The sequence below is a fragment of the Moschus berezovskii genome, chromosome 9 (genome assembly GCF_049115385.1).
Source record: "Moschus berezovskii isolate FMDL1 chromosome 9, NW_MosBer_1.0, whole genome shotgun sequence".
In the NCBI taxonomy this organism is placed as follows: domain Eukaryota; kingdom Metazoa; phylum Chordata; class Mammalia; order Artiodactyla; family Moschidae; genus Moschus; species Moschus berezovskii.
Genome location: NC_142468.1, coordinates 55,066,830 through 55,092,020, shown reverse-complemented (window position 1 = coordinate 55,092,020; position 25,191 = coordinate 55,066,830). Strand labels below are relative to the sequence as shown.

At 43.4% G+C, this 25,191-nt stretch overlaps 1 protein-coding gene across 3 annotated transcripts in view; it reads left to right on the top strand.

Moving 5' to 3' along the window:
- RORA (RAR related orphan receptor A) overlaps window positions 1-25,191 on the top strand; it is an 811,723-nt gene that overhangs the window by 176,251 nt on the left and 610,281 nt on the right. The window lies entirely within an intron of this gene.

Sequence of the window (25,191 nt, the reverse complement as noted above, 5' to 3'; positions counted from 1 at the left end):
TCTGCATTTGGGGGCTTGGCAGTCAGAAATAATGTTCTTTGTCTTTCATCCTGTCTTTCCCTTTTTTACCTAAATGTTAAAAAGCCAGGCATAATGAAGTACATAAGATTGAAGTAGCAGTGGGTTGAAATACCTTGCTTTTGTATGGCGGGTCCGGCGAACTTGCTAAGGCTTCCTTCCTCGCTGCTTTGCGCCTGTCGAGACTAAGGAAACCTGGCAGCCGGAGATGCCCTTGGGTGTTCGGGGAGATGGTTGGAGGCAGGCGCCTTTGATGTGCTCACCTACCAAAAATGTCACCAATCACCACTGCTTCTGTTGTTTCACATTCAATGTGAAAGACTCACTAAAAGGTTAATTTCCAGTCTTGTCAAGTATAGATTATTAAAGGCATTGCTGCTTTTTTGTGACATACCTGGAAAAGTCAGGGGGCACGAGGAAAGGCAGATGGAAAGGTGGAGCAGACCGAGCACTGTCAGAAGCCTTTTGGATGCCCACGTCAGGGGACCTTTATCTCCACACAGCAGAAGTAGTGATTGATGACTCTCTTGCAGGAGGAAACTGGAGGGGTGACTGCCTGCCTTCATGGGTTTTCGTTGTTTAATCACTAAGTCCCGTCCAACTCTTTGCAATCCCGTGGGCTGCAGCACACTGGTCTTCCCAGTCCTTCACTATCTCCTGGAGTTTGTTCAAACTCATGTCCATTGAAGCGGTGATGTCATCCAACCATCTCATCCTCTGTCGCCCCCTTCTCCTCCTGCCCTTAATCTTTCCCAGCATCAGGGTCTTTTCCAATGAGTCAGCTCTTTGCATCAGGTGGCCAAGATATTGGAGCTTCAGCATCAGTCCTTTCAATGAGTATTCAGGATTAATTTCCTTTTAGATTCACTGGTTTGATCGCCTTGCTGTCCGAGGGACTCTCAAAAGTCTTCTCCAGCACCACAATTCAAAAGCATCGATTCTTCGGCGTTCAGCCTTCTTTATGGTCCAACTCTCACATCCATATATGACTACTGGAAAAACCATAGCTTGACTAGGCAGACCTTTGCTGGAGAAGTGATGTCTCTGCTTTTTAATACAGCCTAGGTTCATCATAGATTTAGGCCTAATCTCTTATAGGACTGGTTTTGGTAACTGTTGTCATTCTTTGTCTTTACTCTGGGATACAGATTGCCCATATTTTTTTTAAAAAAAGATTTTTATGTTTCTATTTGTTTTGATTTTTAGGACCGTGTTTAAATGACAAAAACACCAGATTGAAAGACAGTCCATCTGGTATCTTTGGCTTTCAGAAAAGCCAGTTTGAATCACATCATAGTTGATCCAATGGCTGGAAAACACATATTTACTCAAAATATGGTTAATTCAATGTCTCTGAGTAATCCTAGATTTTGTTGTCTTGGATGGATCAGGCTTTAATTTCTCCCCTTCTTGTCTTCAGTTTGAGAGTCATTGTGAATGACGAAAGGAACATGAGATTCAGAGAGACCCAGATAGAAGTTTTGGCTTTTCTATGTGAGAGCTTTTGCCCTTGGGCAAGACACTTAGTCTCTCTGAACCTTGTTTTCTTCATTTGATACAAGATTGTTGATACCTACTATAGGATTTAGGCTAAATCAGAAAACTCATATAAAAGTGTCTAATGTAGGAGCCAGCAATTTAGTAGTTTACTGTCCAAAGCTGGCCTCCATTTTCTTGATTAATTCTTTTATTTTTCTGTTTTCCTTCTTAGTATTTTTCTTTTCCTTTACTTTTTTCCCAAAGGTAGTAGTAGTATATGAATCTTTTAATGCAATTAAGTTGGTAACATTAGTTGAATATTTGTTGTTTGTTATAAACAGTATGATTTTCTGGGACATTGTATTTGAAGTACACTTTTTAATAATAGTGCAATTACCTTGAACTTGAAGTTTGGAGTTAGGGCTTCCATAAAGGAATACTCCCTGTCAAGAGGCATTTACTTTACTAGATACAGAAGGGAGGAAGAATGCCCTGATGTTAATTATTTAAAGCCACTTTTTCTGAAAAACATTTCCCAAACCCAAATGATTCTATTTGTTGCCTATAGACATTAGCAGTGCTATTCTACACTGTCATTGACATGGTTCTAAAAATACAGGAGGGGGCATTTTGATGGGTGGTAATATTTCAGGATGATCAAACTTTTCTGCCTATGTACTTTGTTTAAATATTGTTTTTAAACACCAGCTAGAATCTTTGAAGCAGCCTTTTTCTTTCTGAATTTATTTTTTATGGTGGACCTAATAATGGCCTAGCAGATGACCTGAATATCTGAAAACACCTTAAGAAGCTGAAACACCTGCACATATTGCCAGGGACAAGGTAGGGGAGTAAGTAGGCAAAAATATGTTCTTTGGGAAATGAAGCGATTTTCTGCTGAATAGCATTAGGTGCTCTATAAGCAGAAGCTGCAAAATAAATATTAATCCTCACAGTGGCCCTGGTCACTCAGGGAAGCCATGCTTGCTTCAGGAACTGCTCTGAGGAATGATGAAGGAAAATCTGAATGAAAACCAACCCAGAAAACATACTAAAACCCACCATATTAAACTTTACTACAGAAAGGGTAAATTCAGATTTCCAATCTTTAATTTTTTTTTGCTTTGTTTTAAATTAATTTTTATTGGATTATAGTTGCTTTTACAACGTTGTGTTAGTTTCTGCTACACAGCAAAATGAATCAGCTGTCTGTGTACTTATATCCACTCTTTTTTGACTTCCAATTTTTTAAAAAGAGAACTGGGAAGGAGAAGAGAAAGCTTAGGGTGATCAGGGTGGCATCTGAATGAACTCAGATAAAGGGAAAGACCATGAAGACTGTGTCTTTTGTGTGTGTGTGTTTTCACAATTGAAGTATAGTTGATTTCTCAAAGAGCTGGACGCAAGTGAAGTAACTTAGCACAATGCACATAGTTGATTTACAGTGCTTCACATATACAGCAAAGTTTTTCAGTTATATATAAGAATCTGAAAAAAAGTATGTATTATTTTTCAGATTTTTTTCCATTTTATGTTATTACAAGGTATGGACTATGTAGTTCCCTGTGCTAAGGACCACAACTTATATGGAAGAAAGTTCATGGGAGAGTCAGTCATTACTTTAACAGTACAGCTCAGAGACTTTGGCCTTTTTCATAAACAGTGTATTGTTTGATGGTATCATTTCCCCATATTTGTGCCTCAAGTTTCTCAAAAACAGAGTATTTAAAATAATTACTGATAAGAAATATATAAACAGTCAGTGGAGGGACTTTATTGGAACACTGAGTATTGATTGGAGCCTAATTCAGAAGGGCAGCTCTTTATTCCTTTGTTTTTAAGACTTCATTGAACTTGTTACAGTGTCACTTTTGTTTTGTTTCAGTTTTTTGTTCTTGAAGCATGTGGGATCTTAGCTTCCCCAGGGGGTGTGGAACCCATACTCTCTGCATTGGAAGGCAAAGTCTTTACCACTGGACCATCAGGGAAGTCCCAGGGCAATTGTTTCTTAAGTCTTGGTGGGATGAGAAAGACAAGGTCTGGGGGTTCTCATCGTGATCCTGGGCCCTTAGCCTTGTCCACATTACCCTTTGTTTTCCTCTCTGTGAGGAGATGCTAGATATCGTTTGAGGCATTTCAGAAATAGAACATGGCTGTGCCAGGTGATGAAGGTAGACTCTTCTGCGTCTAAGGGAGGATAGTTGTTTGGAAAGCAGAAGTTCTTTTCAACTGTTTTCTGGGACTCCAAGAGACAACCCACTCCAGTATTCTTGTTTGGAAAATTCCCTGGACAGAGGAGCCTGGTAGGCTGCAGTCCATAGGGTCGCAAAGAGTCGTGCACAGCCAAGCACACATGCACGCACACACAAGGAGACGACATAGCTGGTGGTTATTTTTTGCTTCCTGCGTTACTCGTTCTATTCCTCACCTGATAATATTACATGTCCTCTTGTCTTCAGGGGAAACTGTATACATATAAAAGCAACAATTAAGTATGAAGATGCTAAGTCCATCCTAAACCTTGCCATTTGTTCATCACCATCCTTTTTGCTTCTTTGCCTTCATGCTCAACCTAAGTGGGTTTGCTTGCAACAAACTGCAGATTTCCAAGTCACACCTACCACCCAGCAGCTTTGGGATAAAAATGTCATGTAGTCTATTTTACTTTGAAAGGATTCCTTTTAAAGAAATAATTTTGCAGGAAACAGAACAACTCAAGTAGGCTGTTCCCTCCTCTCGCTTTTCTATAAGTTTTGAAATTTTTTTGTAGAAGGAAATCTTCCCCAAGGATGCAATAGGTATATTATGCTTTGGGAGTGTTGAGGGCGCAAATGGGATTTAAGCATGCTCCACTGTCGTGCAGATTGAGGAGTGCCTTGAAGGAGCACGTTTGTCTGAACACATGCTCAACTCTTATTCTACTTGTTTTCTGGCTACAAAAATAACCATCAGCTGTGTTGTCTCCCCATAGCCCTTCCAAAAGGGAGAAGCAAGAATTTTGTTTCCGAGAGCCATTCTCAAAGGCGGTACATCCAGCTTTGTTGAAAGGGCTCTTCCCTAGACACAAACTTCAGAGCCAACTGTGATGGGAGATCCAGGATAGCTGTCCATGGGTCTGTCCATGTGTAACTGCTCAGAGTCTGCGTGGTGGCCGTCATGAAGCTGTGTTCCCAGAGATGACGACTCTCCCTGAGCTTTCTCTGAAGCAGAGGGGTCACCTGTGCACAGGGAATCTGTGTCCTTTTTGTCAGCGTGAGTCAGTAGGCCACCGTCAAGTCTTGGGGGGGAAAGGGGGCAAAAGCCAGATTTTTGTGTCCAAAAAAGAATGTTTTCACAGCTGACAGCTGTATGCAGAGAGTAACAGTCCACTTCGATGAACATTTTAAAATATGAGGATTTGAGATTATTGGCTTTGGATGAAAACCAAGTGATCTGGGACCAAGTGATTGAGTAGTTCCAATTGCATGTCTCTTCCTGACAACACAGGTATGATGATTCCAAGGACAAAAGCAGGGGTGATAGACCTGGTTAAACCTTTGATCATAGAAAGGAAATGAATGAGCATGAATACGAGATTTATTTTTCTTTAGGATGCTTTATTTATACCATGCTACCATTTATTCCCCAAAAGACACTTAAGAAGGGGAATTAGACAAAAAGATGTCCCTTCTGTAATCCTATACCAGGTTCACAACTAGGTAAGTGGGATACAAACTGGACATTTTTGTGCAGGGCACAGCATAACCAAGCACACGTGACACGCTGCCTGGAGCTTTCATCTCTCTTCCCTGTTGAGCTTTATGTACATCTTTTGTGCTTTTGTGTTGATGAGCTATACAGAGACCGTCAAGAATATCCCAGACTAGAAACAATCAGAAAGAGAATCAGCTACCCTGTCTCAAAACACACGCTTAGAGTGTCTGGGATGGTTCCCTCAGAATTGATGATGATGTGTAGAAATGGGCTGTCTTTGATCTAGTGGAGCAAATCTGTTTTCAGGAACTGCAATCTGATAAATGTCATTCATCCTCCATTTCTCTCCTGGACTGATGTTTTCCTTCCTTATGGAAAACACACAGTCATAGCTTATTATCTCAGCATCATATGATACTAGAACCACTATTTGAAAGCTGTGTTAGTGCTACTGCTGCAGTTCACTATATTTTGCAGGATGAAAAACATGCATGATGCTTGGCCATCCAGATTTCGAGACTTCTAGCTGTGTGGTAGTCTTCTTACAAGGAACCTGAAATGAAAGGGAGAGGAAAAGTATGATTTGACCAGAGTTTCTCCTAAACCTTAGTGAGGCTCAAAAGATCATCCCCTCTGCCACTAGGTTTGGTGGAGGAGTGGTCTAATTTTATGAAAACACTGATACTTCTCTGCGTGCGTAAGCTACATCCACATGGAACTAATAGCCAGGACCTCTGACTCTTGATAGTCCGGAACGGTGGACAAATCCTCACCACCTATCCTGTGTCTTTTCTCTTTCTGATTGCAGACGATAGCATTTTTGTGTAGTTTAGAAAGCAAATGCTCTATACATAAGACTTTGAGTCTGTACAATCAGGAAAACAGAGTATTGCAGCCAAATTCATATACAGGAGATGTCTCTTCCTTTTCCGTTGAAAGGTAGGATGGGAGTGGGTGTGTGTGTGTGTGCTGTAAATTCCTTGGTAATTTGTGCTGCAAAACTGGGCTGCTCCCTGTTAGCAAGAAGTCAATCATATCCTCTGAGCTTTGTGGCAAATGGCTAATGCAGCCACAAGGAATGTTTCAAAGTCAAGATGAGGCTTTGGACTCTTTTGCATGTGGAAGTGTTGGCCAGAAATAGCAAATGCCAGGCCTCCCAGAAGCCGTTCCAGCTCTCTTCGGGATGAGAGCAGTACATGCAAGCATCACTAGGTGGCATAGCTGCCCTGGTGTATTATTCTCGCAGAGCCTAGCTTGTACCTGCGGTGGGACGCTTTGATGCTATACCTGATAGGATACCTATCCAGAGGCATCAATGCAATTCATTCGGGTCAAGCAGAAGATTCCGTTAGCAGCAGATCACTGGATTGACTCCAAGTCAAAGAGAAGCTATGGTTTAGGAATCCTAAGTATAAGCCTCTGCACACCACCATTCATCCTGTTCAGGCTGCTGCTGCAACAAAGTTGCTGTGAGAGCTCAGGCTTTCAAGTTCATGATGAATATGCCCCACAAGGCTATGTCTCTGCTTCATCCTTACCAGCTCATGCCTGACCCCCACACATACAATATGTATACATTCATACATATATCCTCCACCTTGAAGTGATCAGGGAAATTTTAGGAAAAACTACATATATATACACATGTGGGCTTCTCTAGTGGCTCAGATGGTAAAGAGTCCACCTGCAGTACAAGAGACACAGGTTCAATCCCAGAGTTGCAAAGATCCCCTGGAGAAGGGAATGGCAACCCACTCTAGTACTCTTGCCTGGGAAATCCCATGGACAGAGGAACCTGGTGGGCTACAGTCCATGGGGTTGCAAAGAGTCGGACACAACTGAGCGACTAACACTTTCATTTTGCATGTGTGCATGCAGGTGTGTTTACATATCGTAATGAGCATTATGACATTAAAAGATTCAAATCAGTATACAACAAACCCATTTGATTTGACCACTAACCCATTTCCCTGAACCACACTTTTTACCATCCTTATAGATGGGGTCAGAAAACCACCACCACCCGTGGGTCAAACCTGGCCACTGCTTGTTAAGTTGCTGGAACAGAGCCAGCCTCAGAACAGCAGAGCTGAGCACTGATACAGGCACACATGATTCATAAAGCCTCAAGTATTTTCTCTCTGGTCCTTGACTGAAAGCATGGCTAACTCCTGCCCTCTAGATAACAGTTTGGGAAACCCACTTCATTCCTAGGATCAATATTTCTAACAAATTTCTTAAGTCAACATTGAGACACTTCCCGTGGCTAGTAAAATTTGTTTAAAAACTATAGTAAAGAACCTCCTTGTTAACAAGGAAAGCATTTTGACAATAGCATGGGAAGGCACTAGGCCATTGTATATGGTCTCTGTCTTTAAGGAGCTCACACACTAGCTTGGAGGGCATATATGTGAGAAAGAGCACAAGGCACAGACCAGTGGGTGCCAGTGGGTGTTCTCAACAGTACGAGGAGGCAACCTGACATAGTGGAAAGAATGCAGGAGGGTAAATCAGGGAAGTGATCACAGAATTTAAGCCAAAAGGTTGGAGTTTAGTTTGAGCTGTAGCACTTTAGCCTGTGATAACAATAAAACCTACTTTTTATCAAGCACTTGCTACATGCCAGGAACTCTCCCAACTGTCTGACACTGTTTAAATTTCCTTTAATATTTATCACAGTGGTATAGTGATCCCAGGTTATCATTGAGGAAACAAGGTTTCAGGTTAACTAGCTTATGAAAACAAAGCATATACCTAGGAAGTGATGAATAAGGACCAAATCAGGAACGTGTGACAAGTGACCACTCTGTTAGAGTGGCTCCCCCATACGGATATTACTTAACCTTAGCACTTCCCTGAGGTGGCAAGTTGTCCCAGCACACCTTGCTCACAGACATGCTACAGCATTTCATGTGCTTAAAGCTCTGACACTTTGCTCTGAACAATCACGAGGCAGACACCATGGCGCCTCAGGTGGTAGGAAGGTTACTGAGCAGTTAATGCAGATGGACGGCCTCTGGGTTGGGTATTAAAGGATAAAGGAAGGAAGAGAGGAAGGAGGTATTTAGGGTGGGTAGAAAGTGATGGATGCTAAAGCTGAAACTGCAATACTTTGGCCACCTCATGCGACGAGTTGACTCACTGGAAAAGACTCTGATGCTGGGAAAGGTTGGGGGCGGGAGGAGAAGGGGACGTCAGAGAATGAGATGACTGGATGGCATCACCGACTCTATGGACATTAGTTTGAGTGAACTCTGGGAGTTGGTGATGGACAGGGAGGCCTGGCGTGCTGTGATTCATGGGGTCGCAGAGAGTCAGACACAACTGAGCAACTGAACTGACTGAGAAAGTGATGGTGCCATATGATCAACTTTGAAGGCATTAGGAAGGTTTTGGGGGGAAAAAAAAGTACATACTAGTAGTATTAAGCTACATATATATACATAGTATATACATGTATATACTGATTCGAGTCTTTTAAACTTCACAACACCTACTACCATGTTAAGAGCTCTGAGAAGTCCTGCAGTTAAACACTATTCACCTTGTTGACCTCCAGCTTCACTTCTTGTGTGAGCACAGAGTGCCTTTTTCCATAGGATGTCACTTAATTAACCTCTTACCTACCAGTATGTCCTGCATGACCAGCTGGAAATGCTGGATTTCTTGGTGTTGACTCACTACACTCAAACCCACTGTATCTTTTATTGGTGGAGTATTTGCCTTTACAGAAGTGTTACTTTCATTGGAGGCCATGGACCTGTGTGATGACTGATTTCTACATTTCTGCATTTGTCCACCAAAAGAAGTTAGCCTCTCATCCAAGACAGGCCGGATGCACTAAATCCGAACGGGAGGATGCTGGAGTAGGGGATGTGGCTGTGCACTCCCTGTGCTGAGCTCCAACATTAAGTGGGAGTTCTTAGAAGCTGTGTGGTTTAATACATCTGTCTCCTTGGCTGCTATGCCAGCTTTTCATGACAGTGCTCTTCATCATCTGAAACATGTAATTGCTTTTGACGACAACAAGAGAATTGTGGCAAGAGAACTCTCCACAGTCTCCAAAAACACCACGTTGCCAATGTTTCAGGTCCGGTCAACTTCAGCAGATGTGGTGTTAGGATGTGGTGTTTCAGACCCAAAGGAGTATGCAAGGGGCCACCTGGGAGTGGCTGCCTCCATGGGCGTCTGTTTTCCAAGTAAGGATTTGTAAATGGAGATTGATCCACCATACAAAAACATAATGGAAACCGGAAGGGGAAGTTGATGTGAAGAAAGGGGTTCAAAGGTGATTCTGTGTTTTGGAGCAGATGACCCTTGGCTGCACCTGCGGCCAGAAGTGAGTCTTGTCTCCTGTTAAGCTTCAGGATACAGTGTGTGCTCTGAGTCTTAAGCAGAAGAAACTGTAAATAGTAAGGCCAAAACCCACTCTCACCACCAGCCACTATTTAAAACCTCCGTTAGGCCTCCCACACAGATGAGAATTGTTTGAGGGGACTGTATGGGTTTTGCTGGAATTGACGTCAAAATCTTGTGTCCTGAGCTGATGAAATTTCTAAAACTGTGCATGCCAGCAGATTGTCTCTGTTGAGGAGAATAACGAGAAACAGGCAGGCTGCTCAGCCCTGATGCTCACTGGGCTTTTGGGGCAAAGGCCACTATGAGGTCTGGAGTGTGGGCAAGAGGAAAGCAGCTCCCCCAAAGAAAGGGATCTCATCCTCCTCTCCGTGTGACCCTTCACAGAAGGCGGAGCCCTGTGTCAGAAGATGATTCTTCCTTCCTCTGTTCCCAGGTCTGGCTGAGCTAGTGACCTCCCTGGAGGCCTGGCTGATGGGAAGGAGGAAACCAGGATTAAGTCTTCAGCTCTCATTTGCTAGGGGAACAAGTACACTCAGATCAATGGAACCGGATGACTTCAGAGCAAGTTCTCACAGTCTTATGGATGAGAACAAGCTGAACAGACCTGTATATGATTTAACCAGTGAGACCATCATAATATGACTTTAAAGTGATATTGGTGTTTATTTTTTAATGCAGTTTACAAGGAAGACTTCATGAAGGATGCTGACTTAAAATGCACTATTTCAGATGAAGCTCAGCTCTATTTTGAACACATGGATCACACATTCTATTTGGATGCTGGTATCCCCTTTTAGGCCAGTGGTCATTTCCAAAGCCATGTCTAAATCTCTGATTGCATAAACACACGCATCACTTCTACTGCTTGGGGAATTTTAAAGTCCCTCATTTTGTTACCATGAGAATAAGCATTTTGGTTAAGATGGTCCATCCTGGCAAATGGGTCTGCAAGAATGCCGAGTTAATGACTCTGTTCTCTTTTTATAGTTGGGGAAACAACAGCAAAAAGTTGTGGCCAACTTTTCTTTCCAAGTCTATTCAGGATATGAACAGTTATGGGGCAACAATGGAGTGGGATATTTTGTATACTATCAGACATACAAAAAAGAAAAAATATAACACTGTCATTCTTGGCAAGGAGCCATGCAGTGAAAGGAAAGTGATGCCTGTGAATTTTTCACTGGATTTTTTCCTTGACCAATTTGAACACCCTCATTCTGATTTATTTCTCAAGGACGCAGTGAGAGACACTCCACGGAGAAGTTCCAGTTGCCCTTTGGAGAAGGTGGGGAATGCATTGGAGGCTGTATTACAGGCTGTCTAGAGGCACTTCTGTGATCTTACTGCATTTTATTCCTTCTTACTTGGAGAAACCCAAGCCTTGCTATTTTCCTCTTCAGAAATGAGTATAGAGTGAGAAAAGTGGTCTTCCTCTGGAAATCCTTCAGAAGTCAGGGGGCAGAAATCTACGCCCTGATCATCCTGGGTTATTTCCTAGTCTGGTGTGGGGGAGATTCTGCAGGGGGACCCAGGCCATGGCCACGTGCCTCTCTGTGAAGAGAGGGTCTGGATTGTGGCTCTGAGGACATAGAGAGCCCCTTTACTCCTGGCATCAGAGAAGGTCCTCCCTGCTGCCAGGTCAAGGTCACATGGCGCCACTTCACAACAGGCTAGAGACCATTCCTTCTAGAATCGAAAGAGAAAATCCTGACACCTTCATACCGCAGGTGGCTACAGTATGGCTGGCTGCCCCACTGAAGGAAGAAATTGAGGACTTTTGTATTCTGGGGATGTGTGTATATGTGTGTATGCTCAGTTATGTCCTTCCTTTGCAATCCCATGGACTGTAGCCCACCAGGCTCCTCTGTCCATGGAATTTTCCAGGCAAGAATTCTGGAGTGAGTCACCTAAACTGAGCCCATCTGACTGCCCTTGCACTCTCATCAGACCAAGATACCGTTTGAAGTAAAAGATGCTCTCAAAGAAGAGAGGTCCTTGAGCTTGAAAATGCCAACTCCACCTTGATAAGATGTGCTGTCTGGCAAGAAGCTGGCTCCGAATGCCCCAGAGGGTCTTTGGTTTTCATCAGAGCAGCCTCGAAGTCAGAGGAACCCAGAAGCATTCACACTGATGAGACCGTTCTTTCCTTCCCTGCTCAGAGTTCACGGATCCTGTTGGAGTCCTTGCTAGGAGCAAATCTGGCTCCTTTTCTCCAGTGCCAATACTGGAGCCTGGTGCATAATACTGCACCCAGGCCAAGTGGGGTTGGTTGGTTTTTCTTAAAAAGATATTGAAACATGGAACACAACTGGCAAAGGAGCCCTGCTGCTTGGTGTTGGGAGGTGGGGAAGACCTTCCATTCACCATGAACACCTTGGCAGCACCTCTCTGGCTTCCTCTGGCTCTGGCAGGCTGAACTCCAAGCTGCCCTAGTGTGGTGGCAGGCAAGTTGGCTATGACATACGTTCTGTGTGCCCAAGTCCACCTTCCCCTTACACGAGGCTTATCTCTAATAGAAACCTACAGACTATATCCCACCACTTGCCCTGGGGAGCCTATCCCCTAGGACAGTTGTCAGAGCTAAGAAACAGCAGGTGATGCTTTACAGGACAGGGAGGGAGGAAAGGTGAGACTGTAGGGGTGCCTGCCCTATTGGTATGCCCTCTGGCCACAAGTGGACTGCTCTGCCTCCTCTTGCTCACTAACAGGGAGATTTTTAAAAAGACACTGCTTTATATTGCCCCACCCCCATTTTCTCTGTCTCTCCCCACCATCTATTTGCAGCTTCTGATGGCATTTTCAGGACCTCAGTTTTTTCTCTCAAGGTCTCTTTTTCTTCATCTTTTGTCTCGTTTCCCGATTTCTTAGCCTCCGCTATTTTTTCTGTCTACCCACCACCTGCCTGAAACCTCTGTTTTTCTGGCCTGAGGGTGGCTGGGTGGGGAGTTGCGGATGTCTGGGAGTGAACGCCAGGAGACAGAGACAATAGTTGTGACTTTTGTTCTCCGCAGGCCATGACGTCCCTTTCCCTGAGCATTTGCTTCTGATTTAGAAAAATCAGCTTTACGAGTGTATGTTTTTATAGCTAACGTGATCAGACATTCCAGTTGTGTCGAGGATTTTAGGTCTAGAAAAGGAATGAAGTGCAGAGTTGGGATGCAGAGCAATCCTTCGTCAGTTTTCTGCTTGGCCAAATACTGTCATGTGCCCTGTGCCGTGGGGCCTGCCTTGCCCTGTCCTCTTACTCTGCTCCGTCTCCCCTGTCTAAGGCCTTCTCCTCTGTATTTCCCCTCAGATGCTCTGGGTACCTCGAGAGGCCCGGAGAAGCAACCTGCACACTTTGGTTCCTGTAAGTCCTCCTCTTCTGACTTCTGCTTTCTTGCTTCTGTGAAGTTATTGAGAGCTGGCCCTTAGCTTCTCAGTACTGTGCTTACCGTTTACCTAGGGGGTCTATTTACAGTCTTGATACCAAACCATAGAGTCTGGTGAGAGATCCAGGATCCTGAATTTCTGACCAGCTCCTAGGACCTAGGGATGTAGAGACCACAGTTTTTCTCAAGACCTGATACTATGCGCCTGCTAGAAAGAAAGGTGATTAATCTGACAAGGACATCAATATGAGCTAAAGAGAAAGCCAGGAGAGGAACTTCCTTTCCCCCTTCCCTTCTCTGTGCAGCTACTTCCTGGAGATAGCTCATTTCCTCATTTAACAAGTTTTTTTCAAGTGCCTACTGAGTTCCAGCAATGTTCTAGGCCCTAGGGCACTGCTTCTAAACTCTAAAGTTCATACAGATTACCTGGGGAATCTTGTTAAAATGCAGATTCTGATTCAGTAGGTCAATTGTTGTTGTTTGTTGCTCAGTCATGTCTGACTCTTTGCAACCCCATGAACTGCAGCACGCCAGGCTTCCCTGTCTTTCACCCAGAGCTTGTTCAAACTCATGTCCATTGAGTTGGTGATGTCATCCAACCATCTAGTCCTCTGTCATCACATGGATCACAGCCTTCTCTAACTCATGAGCCATGCCGTGTAGGGCCACCCAAGATGGATGGGTCATGGTGGAGAGTTTGACAAAACATGGTCCACTGGAGAAGGGAATGGCAAACCACTTCAGCATTCTTGCCTGGAGGACCCCATGGACGGTATGAAAAGGTCAGGAGGTGGGACTTAAGATTCTTTGTTTCTAACAAGCTCCCAGTTGATGATGGTGTTGCTGTTCCATGGAGCACATCACAGCTGATAAGAGTCTGCTGCTGCTGCTGCTAAGTCGCTTCAGTTGTGTCCAACCCCATTGACGGCCTCCCACCAGGCTCCCCCATCCCTGAGGTTCTCCAGGCAAGAATACTGGAGTGGGTTGCAATTTCCTTCTCCAATGCATGAAAGTGAAAAGTGAAAGTGAAGTCGCTCAATCGTGTCCGACTCTTCGAAAGCCCATGGACTGCAGCCTACCAGGCTCCTCTGTCCATGAGATTTTCCAGGCAAGAGTACTGGAGTGGGGTGCCATTGCCTTCTCCTGATAAGGGTCTAGACCAGTGCTTTTCAAAGGAAACACAGCCTGAGCTACAAATATTACCACATTTTGTTGTTTAGTAGCTAAGTTGTTTGCAACTCTTTTCACCCCATAAACTGTAGCCTGCCAGGCTCCTGTGTCCATGGGATTTCTCAGGCAAGAATACTGGAGGGGGTTGCCATTCCCTTTTCCAGGGGATCTTCCTGACTCAGGGATCAAACCCATGTTTCCTACCTTGCAAGTGAATTATTTACTGCTGAGCCCCCAGGGAGGCCTGATTAGCCACATCAGTTCAGTTCAGTTCAGTCGCTCAGTCGTGTACGACTCTTTGAGACCCCATGAATCACAGCACGCCAGGCCTCCCTGTCCATCACCAACTCCCGGAGTTCACTCAAACTCATGTCCACAGAGTCGGTGATGCCATCCAGCCATCTCATTCTCTGTCGTCCCCGTCTCTTCCCACCCCCAATCCTTACCAGCATCAGAGTCTTTTCCAGTGAGTCAACTCTTCGCATGAGGTGGCCAAAGTATTGGAGTTTCAGCTTTAGCATAAGTCCTTCCAATGAACACCAGGATTGATCTCCTTTAGAATCATAGGCAACTTTAAATGTTTCATTGCCATGTTAAAAAAAAAAGGTGAAATGGATTTTGAAGGACTGTGTTACTTAACCCATATGTTCAAAATACTGTCATTTCAGCAAGTAATCAACATAAACATTGTTGAGAAACACACATGAAGTCTTCAAAAGCAGGTGTGGGTTTTGCACATCTTGAGCACATTTCAGGTTGGAGTAGCCACATTCCATGTACTCGAGTTCATGTGCAGCCTTTGGCTCTTGTGTGACCCAGGGCAGGTCCAGGCACTGCCCTCATCATGGGGGCACACAGCACAGTGACTCTGAGAAAGGCAGATGGTGCCACCACTGGGCCGGAACTCCACTTCCAGGGCTATGTGATCTCCTTTCGTGAGGAGCAGCCTCAGTGATACGAATCATAGACCAGCTCGTTTCCCATCCCCATGTGAATAAGTGAAATAGAAATCCCAGGGCACAAGCCCATTGTCCTCCTATCAGAGAATGCTCAGTGTTCGTGGGTGGTTGGGGTTTCCTTCCCTCTCACCTGGTAAGCCCATCCTGCTCCATTAAAATGGACCGTCCTCAAACCGCTGCTGAGTTAAGGGGACGGGAGAGGCTGGGGCCACAGTCTGACTCTGTCCAGGTTTGTGTCTGATGTCCAGGTTTTTTTTAATTTATTATTTTATTTTATTTTTTTTTTTATTTGGGTGTTTTGGGACTTAGTTGCAGCACATGGGATCTTCGTTGCATTGGGCAGAATCTTTCACTGCGATTCATGGACTCTCTAGTTGTGATAAATAGGCTCAGCAGTGTGGCTCGAGGGCTTAGTTGCTCCCCGGCATGTGGAGTCTTAGTTCCCTGACTAGGGATCGAACCTGTGTACCCTGCGTTGCAAGGCAGATTCTTAACCACTGGACCACCAAGAAAGTCTCTGCTGTCCAATTTTTTGAACACAGCTTTACTCTGGGTACCAAATTATACCTTGTGCACCACTGTAGGTTGTCTTGACACCCTGGCCAGCATGGTGAAATCGTGAGATGAGAGCACAATGCACAGTGTTCATGAGTCCCCACTCCACCTCCTGGTTCCACCAGTCAGGTTAAGAGGACCAGGTTGGAGGACATTTAAACTGAATCTTTACCTTGCTCACCTCCTGCTCTCTTCTATATTCCCCATTCCCAGTGCTCTGCTTCTCTAGTGTTTTGAAGGGACTTTATCCTTGATGACAATGCCCTGGGATGTGGCCAGTAGGGCTTCTCTGGGAGACACCTGTGTTACAGGCGTGAACCTGGAACATGATGCATTTCCATGGTTAGCTCGAGTTTTCTCAGGCCCTGTTGCCTGGTGCTTGACTTTAAATGCCTCTGTTTGATTAAAATAAATTCTGAAATCAGGTTTAAGGGCTGGTGCAATGATAGCAATTAGCGTTTATATAGCACTTTTTGATTTATGTAACTTTTTAACCTCTCATTTTTACAAAGTTTGTGACAGGTAAGTATATACCCTGATTATGTGTGTTAAGTCATTTCAGTCGTGTCCAACTCTGTGACCCTATGTTGGCTGGTAAGCCGCCAGCTCCTCTGTCCATGGGATTCTCTGGGCAAGAATATTGGAGTGGGTTGCCATTTCCTTCTCCAGTACCTTGATTATAGTTGTAAATAGCATGAAAGAGAAGAAATGTCTACGTAACCTTGCTCTTGCTTAGTTCTGTGTTTTCCTACTCGTTATGCACACCAATCACCTGGTTCTTTCTTGCATTGTTTTAGAAAGGGAGAATCTGGTTGTCTTCATTGGTGTTTTCATTTTTAAAATGGCCCATGAGAAAATTGAAAACTACACATCAGAATTCATTCAAGCAAGCAAAAATGAGATAGAAAAGGGCTTGGCTGATAACTTCCACAGAAGCAGGCTTGGGAGGGATAGTGTGAAGGGTGAAGAGCTGGTGGGAAGGCTTCTAAAGAGCAGCCTCAGGTCTGTGCGCCGGCACCATCCGCTATTGAGTTATCACAGCGTCTGCTCAGCCAGCTAAGTACAAATTAATCTCTCGTGGCTGACCAATTACGCACAGTCTTTTGTGAGCAAACAAGTTAAAAGAAACGCATTAGGTAAAGCAAGGGCTAGCAGCTCTTGGAGGGAGAGAAGGGGTGGGCCTGCAGTGTCAGAAGGCATTTGATTTCACAGCTGTCATCCAGCTAAGCTTATCAGAAAGTCTGAAATTGACTATATCACATCGCGTGTGTGGACACATATTCATTACTTGGATAAACACACACCCTTGTGCACCTGGGACGGTGCCAGGTTACAACTGTAGTCCTTGGATAATTATTAATAGCATGCCCTTTCACTCTCAGATGAGTCTTGGATTGGACAATGAATTATATGGTTCCTTTAATCACAAGCACATAGGATGTCTTTATGTATAATAAAGAACACATGATTTATAATATTGGCAGAGTCTTAAAAGGGCTCTGGTTAAGGTATGCCTTTTGTTTGTTTGTTTTCTCCAGAAATATAAATCAATGCTGTATCCTGGAAAAAATCTGGCCTTTGGAAAAAGCCAACCTAGACCCTATTATAAAGAGTGATGGGCTGTGATAGTTAAGGCACAGTGTCCAAAGCTGACCATCTGGGTTCCAATCCCAGCTCTGCCACTTACCAGCTGTGACTACTTGGGCAAGTTACTTCACCTCTCTGTGTTTATTCTTTGATCTGTAAAAAGGATATCGAGGTACCTACCTTATAAGGTTGAAATGAGGATCCGAGGAGTTAATAATTAATGCACATGAAACAATGACTGATGTTAACTAAGCCCTTAGTCAATATTTGCTATTACTTTAGTCTCAGCTTTACTGTTCTTCAGCAGTTTGGCCATGGGGATGGAACTCTCTGAACCATGGTTCCCTGTAAAGTGAGCTTAGTGATTTCTACCTCTTGGAAACACCATGAGCATCCATTGGGATCAGGTTTGTGAAGAGTTTACTGTGATACACAGTTGTCAATGCAGTCTCAACCAGTGTTGAGACATCCTTTTCCCTAATGGGATGAGAAGCATCTCTGATAGCTCATGGAGCTCATCTCTCCTCTAGTTTGCTTGTTTCTTGCAAAATTTAAGGTTATTTTCAGTGACGTCAGGCTATGAAGCCCACAAGTAAATTTCCCAAGGGTTGTCTCTGTCATCTGAATGATGTAGAGAGAGCATGAGCCTGGGAGTGATTGCAACGGAGGTAGTGAAGAGTGTTTTGAAACTTACCTGCATTTTTACAGGCTTTTTAGATCATCAACTGCTAAATACCCTGAAAGTATTAATTGATTAGTCGTGTCCAACTCTTTGTGACCCCCTGGACTGTAGCCCACCAGGCTCCTCTGTCCATGGAATTCTCTAGGCAAGAATACTGGAGTGGGTTGACTCTAGGGAATCTTCCCCACCCAGGGATTGAACCTGGGTTCTCCTGCATTGCAGGCAGATTCTTTACCATATGAGTCACCAGGGAAGCTAAATAACGTTGTGAAGGTTTTGTTTTTGTTTTAATCTTTCCATCCCCCTTCCGAATTGTCCTTTACTTCTCCAGTATCTACAAGTAATTTCACCTTCCAATAATGTTTCTATTTCAGTCAGTTCAGTTCAGTCGCTCAGTCGTGTCTGCCTCTTTGTGACTCCATGGACTGCAGCACACCAGGTTTCCCTGTCCATCACCAGCTCCCAGAGCTTACTCAAACTCATGTCTATTGAGTCGGTGATGCCATGCAGCCTTCTCATCCTCAACCTGTCGTTCCCTTTTCCTCACGCCTTCAATCTTTCCAGGCATCAGGGTCTTTTCCAGTGAGTTAGTTCTTCCCATCAGGTGGCCAAAGTATTGGAGTTTCAGCTTCAGCATCAGTCCTTTCAATGAATATTCAGGACTGATTTCCTTTAGGATGGACTGGTTGGACCTCCTTGCAGTCCAAGGGACTCTCAAGAGTCTTCTCCAACACCACACTTCAAAAGCATCAATTCTTCGGCACTCAGCTTTCTTTATAGTCCAACTCTCACATCCAGACATGACTACTGGGAAAATCATAGCCTTGACTAGACGGACCTTTGTTGACAAAGTAATGTCTCTGCTTTATAATATGCTGTCTAGGTTGGTCATAACTTTTCTTCCAAGGGGTAAGTGTCTTTTAATTTCATGGCTGCAATCACCATCTGCAGTGATTTTGGAGCCCAGAAAAATAAAGTCAGCCACTGTTTCCACTGTTTCCCCATCTATTTGCCATGAAGTGATGTGACCAGATGCCATGATCTTAGTTTTCTGAGTGTTGAGTTTTAAGCGAACTTTTTCATTCTCCTCTTTCACTTTCATCAAGTGGTTCTTTAATTCTTCTTCGCTTTCTGCTGTAAAGATGGTATCATCTGCATCTCTGAGGGTATTGATATTTCTCCCAGCAATCTTGATTCCAGCTTTTGCTTCCTCCAGTCAAGCATTTCTCATGATGTACTCTGCATCTAAGTCAAATAAGCAGGATGATAATATACAATCATGACGTACTCCTTTTCCTATTTGGAACAGCCTATTGTTCCATGTCCAGTTCTAACTGCTGCTTCTTGACCTCCATACAGATTTCTCAGGAGGCAGGCAAGGTGGTCTGGTATTCCCATCTCTTTAAGAATTTTCCAGAGTTTGTTGTGATCCACACAGTCAGAGGCTTTGGTGTAGTCAATAAAGCAAAAGTAAATGTTTTTCTGGAACTCTGTTGCTTTTTTGATGATCCAATTTGATCTCTGGTTCCTCTGCCTTTTCTAAATCCAGCTTGAACATCTATAAGTTCATGGTTCACATACTGTTGAAACCTGGCTTGGAGAATTTTGAGCATTACTTTACTAATGTATGAGATGAGTGCAATTGTGTAGTAGTTTGAACATTCTTTGGCATTGCCTTTCTTTGGGATTGGAATGAAAACTGACCTTTTCCAGTCCTGTGGCCACTGCTGAGTTTTCCAAATTTGCTGGCATATTGAGTGCAGCACTTTCACAGCATCATCTTTTAGGATTTGAAATAACTCAATTGGAATTCCATCAACTCCTCTAGCTTTGTTCTTAGTGATGCTTCCTAAGGCCCACTTGACTTCACATTCCAGTATGTCTGGCTCTAGGTGAGTTCTCACACCATCCTGGTTATCAGGGTCATGAAGATCTTTTTTGTATAGTTCTTCTGTGTATTCTTGCCACCTCTTCTTAATATCTTCTGCTTTGTTATGTCCATACTCTTTCTGTCGTTAATTGTGCGCATATTTGCATGAAATGTTCCCTTGGTATCTCTAATTTTCTTGAAGAGATCTCTAGTCTTTCCCATTCTATCGTTTTCCTCTATTTCTTTGCACTGATCTCTGAGAAAGGCTTTCTTATCTCTCCTTGCTATTCTTTGGAACTCTGCATTCAAATGGGTATATCTTTCTTTTCTCCTTTGTCTTTCACTTCTCTTCTTTTCACAGCTATTTGTAAGGCCTTTTCAGACAACCATTTTGCCTTTTTGCATTTCTTTTTCTTGGGGATAGTTTTGATCACTGCCTCCTGTACAATGTCACGAACCTCCATCCATAGTTCTTCAGGCACTCTATCAGATCTAATCCCTTGAATCTATTTATCAATTTCACTGTGTAATTGTAAGAGATTTGATTTAGGTCATACCTGAATGGTCTAGTGGTTTTCCCTGCTTTCTTCAATTTCAGTCTGAATTTGGCAATAAGGAGTTCATGATCTGAGCCACAGTCAGCTCCCAGTCTTGTTTTTGTTGACTGTCTCGAGCTTCTCCATATTTGACTGCAAAGAATATAATCAGTCTGATTTTGGTATTGACCATCTGGTGATGTCCATGTGTAGAGTCTTCTCTTGCGTTGTTGGAGGAGGGTGTTTGCTATGCCCAGTGTGTTCTCTTGGCAAAACTCTGTTAGCCTTTGCCCTGCTTCATTCTGTATTCCAAGGCCAAATTTGCCTGTTATTCCATGTATTTCTTGAGTTCCTTGCATTCCAGTCCCTATAATGAAAAGAACATCTTTTTTTGATGTTAGTTCTACAAGGTCTTATAGGTCTTAGAACCGTTCAACTTCAGCTTCTTCAGCATTACTGGTTGGGGCATAGACTTGGATTACTGTGATACTGAATGGTTTGCCTTGGAAACGAACAGGGATCATTCTGTTGTTTTTGAGATGGCATCCAAACACTGCATTTTGGACTCTTTTGTTGACTATGATGGCTACTCCATTTTTTCAAAGTGATTCTTGCCCACAGTAGTAGAGATCATAGTCTTCTGAGTTTAATTCATCCATTTTAGTTCGCTGTTTCCTAAAAGGTTGATGTTTACTCTTGCCATCTCCTGTTTGACCACTTTCAATTTGCCTTGATTCATGGACCTAACATCCAGGTCCTATGCAGTATTGCTCTTTACAGCATCAGAATTTACTTCCTTCACTGGTTACATCCACAACTGGATGTTGTTTTTGCTTTGGCTTCCTCTCTTCATTCTTTCTGGAGTTATTTCTCCACTGATCTCCAGTAGCTTATTGGGCACCTACCGACCTGGGGAGTTCATCTTTTCAGTGTCCTATCTTTTTACCTTTTCACGTTGTTCTGGGGGTTCTCAAGACAAGAATACTGAAGTGGTTTGCCATTCCCTTCTCTAGTGGACCAAGTTTTGTCAGAACTCTCCACCATGACCTGTCTGTCTTGGGTGGCCCTACAGAGCATTGCTCATAGTTTCATTGCGTTAGCCATGGCTATGGTCCATGTGATCAGACTGGTTAGTTTTCTGTGATTGTGGTTTCCATTCTATCTGCCTTCTGATGGAGAAGGATAAGAGGCTTTTGGAAGCTTCCTGATGGGAGAGACTTACTGAGGGGGAAACTGGGTCTTGTTCTGATGGGCAGGGCCATGCTCAGTAAGTCTTTAATCCAATTTTCTGTTGATGGGTGGGGCTGTGTTCTCTCCCTGTTATTTGACCTGAGGCCAAAAATGATGGAGGTAATGAAGATAATGGTGACCTCCTTCAAAAGGTCCCATGCCTGCACTACTACACTTAATGTCCCCAACCCTGCAGCAGGCCACCACCAACCCATGTGTCTCCCAGAGACTCCTGGACACTAACGGGCAAGTCTGGGTCAGTGTCTTATGGGGTCACTGCTCCTTTCTCCTGAGTCCTGGTGTGCACAAGGTTTTCTTCATTCCCTCCAAGAGTCTGTTTCCCAGTCCTGTGTAAGTTCTGGGGGCTGTATGGTGGGGTTAATGGTGACCTCCTCCAAGAGGCTTATGCCATATGCAGGTCTACTGCACCCAGAGCCCCTGCAGCAGTTCAGTGCTGACCAGTACCTCCACAGGAGACACTCAAACACAGTTAAGTCATAACAAAAATGAAACAAGCTCAAGACTGAAAAGAAAAGTCTATATGATAGCTTGCAATACAAAGCAGGGCATGTTTAAAATATTGCCTTTCCTTTTGGTTTCTGTGGGATAAACAGCACCTAACTAAAAGTTTCATCAGTAAGAACAACCTTTGAGAAAATGAGTAGTCATTGATTAATAATAAACGTGACTTTTAAAACTAGCTTTATTCACTCAATATCTAGACAAGTGAGTTTTTACTTACAGCCTATCATCCAATCATCTTTCGTTTGATTTATTTATTCAACAAAGACTTATTGAGTGTTTACTCTGTGCCAGGCAGTCTGCCACATTCAGAGGGTGCAGTGTGAAAAAAATCTGTGTCTGTCCTCACAGGGTGTACCATCTACCTAGTGTGCACACAACATACTTGTCATTGGCACACATTCCTGATACATGAAATGTCTTGAAACATACAAGTGAAAGACAAAGGCTGAACTAAGAAGGAAATACAGGGAAGGAATCAGTATTACTGATCTAGAAATAATCAAAAAGCTTATATCAGTTTTGCAAAAAGATAAAGCAGGAATTTTGAGACCAGATCAGGCAAACAGACTAGAGGAATGCAACAGCCATTTCATGTTAAAGTTGCCACATGACTCTTGTTCTAATTAATGGTCTCATATCTAGCCTGAACCCATATCTGCGTTGCTTTTCCACCTCATTTGACTGAGACAGATTTTGATGGGATGAATTAGTGCCTCATATACCATCTACCTATTTAAGAGAATGCCTGTGTATGTATGCTCAGTCACTCAATCATGTGAGACTCTTTGTGACACCACAGTAGCCTGCCAGGCTCCTCTGTCCATGGGATTTTCCCAGCAAGAAAACTGGAGTGGGTTGCCGTTTCCTCCTCCAGGGCCTCCTCGCAACCCAGGGATTGTACCCACATCTCCTGCATTGCAGACAGATTCTTTACCATCTGAGCCACCAGGGAAGCCCAAGATAATGCCTACTTACAACAAATAGAAAATGGTTATAGATGTATAAAGGCTTGTGATCAGAGGCCATTAAAATTGTGTTATTCTGATACGAGTGATACAAGTCATGAAGTTGAAAATGTCTGGGGAGAAATGTGCATGAAAAGTCATCATCAAAATAATCACCCAAATCTGCTGCCAGATATCATTTGTTACTGACATTTTCCAGGATGGTTGAAGAGGAAATTCATTGGTATTACGTGGCCCCTTGATGAAAAGGTGGTTCCTGGGCCCACCCCCCACCCCCTCTAATTAAATGAGGATTTCTAGAGGAAGGGTCTGGGGATCTTCAGTTTTAACAGCTTTGGTGGATTCCCATGCATATTGAAGCTTGAGAACCATTAAGTTAATCCATTTTACCAAGAAAGAATGTAAGCATAAATCTCAGAAAATTGTCTCCGTGAGGAATGGGCACAGCAATAATACAGTAGGACAAAAAAAAAAGAAAGCTAATAAGGCATCTCTTTGAGAAAATACAGAGGAATCTTGGAATATTTGAGATTTTCACGATGACATCTATATTTACAAAGAATTGCTGAACCAAATGCCTTGCAGGTTTTTGAGAAGTCCAAGATAACTTTGCTAATATTTGAGGCTGACAAGAGCCCAAATATATTTGCCAGAAGCAGACTGCCCCCTCAAATTTAACTCGGCATTTTTAAGGAACTGCAACCCATATGTTCATGATGGTCGTGCCTGAAATTCATCAAAATGTCGTTTTTGTAACAATGATTTGGTAGCCCTGTAGTATTTCAACGTCTTTTGTTCCCTGCTTAGAAACTGGAAGTTGCCTTTGGTCAAGGACTAACTAACCCCAAACAGCGAGGCTTGAGATGATTCCAAAACACAAGCCCCACAAGTATCCTGTGAGTCTCCTGCAGGCTCTGGGCACTCTATTTAGAACTGGAACCTCACCTTCAAATATCCAACTTGCCTTACAAAAAAAAGAAGGCATTTAATAACAGTAGCCTGACATCCTGAAAGGGCATTGGGCTGGGAGAAAGCACATGTTTTCTCTCTTGGGTTTTCCACCAATTAGCTGTGTGGCTTTGGGCAGATATTTTAACCTCTCTGATCCTCTGTTTTTTCAGGTTTAAATCAGAGGATGAAACTCTATGACCTTTGGGGCTAAAGTACTTTTCTGTCTTAAGTATTATAACCATTACTTAAACTGCTGCCTAGAAGCTTCCACGATCAGTGTATTTTGGTTGCCCTGTTTATTGCCTTTGCAAACACAATGCATCGCTGTGTCTTTGGCTTCCTGCCAGGGAAGACAAGCCAATTTGATCGTGTTGCTCCTGGATGTCAAAACATTCTCGTCTGACCACGCCACAGAAGAAGTTTATCGAAAGTGTGACTGACTGACATGATGACTGATTGGCTGATAACAGCGGCTGACAGTGATTGATCGAGTGTAAAATTATCTGCTCTCATTACTTCTGAAATTGAATTCAGATTGGTTCTATTGGAGGGTTTCCATGGAGACCATACCCTGCTGTAGCAGTTGTTTGTGGATGTGGTGGCTTATTGTGATCAATACCTGTTTCCTGTGCTGGTCTGAAGAAATTATTAGTGATTGTAGTCAGGTCGAAAGAAGCAGCCATCTATAAGGGGGGAAAAAAACCCTCAGGTTTTATTGCTACATAAAATACGGGCTTTGTTCAGGGTTATGCTTTGGCCAACTAGTAGGTGATACCTTCACTAATTCACTGCTCTTGAATTGTTATTAGAGGATTTGCTTTTGGAAAAGATTTATAGGATTTTTTTTCTCTTTGAAGAAGACAGAATAGTAGATAAATGTTCATGTTCATTTTTAAAAATGTGATGTACTGTAGTAACAACAAACATTTAATCAAATCACACTCATGTGACTACAGAGACAGAACTGGTCCCTCAGGCTTTTCCTGGGTTGTTTCTGTGAATGAAAAAGTCATTAAACTGTTTCGTAGACTTGCCTTATTGATCTCTTAGAGTGGCGTGCTCCACCTGCTCTTAAGGAAAGCCTTTCCTGACTGCCCCCATCAGAGTTAATTACTGCTTCCTTTCTGCTCCTGTGGCATTCTTCCGTCTTGTGTTACGGCGTTCATCTTAGACCTTACGACTACATCCCCTTCACACTCTAGATTATGACTTCCCTGAGGACAGGTTCCTTTTCTTTTTTC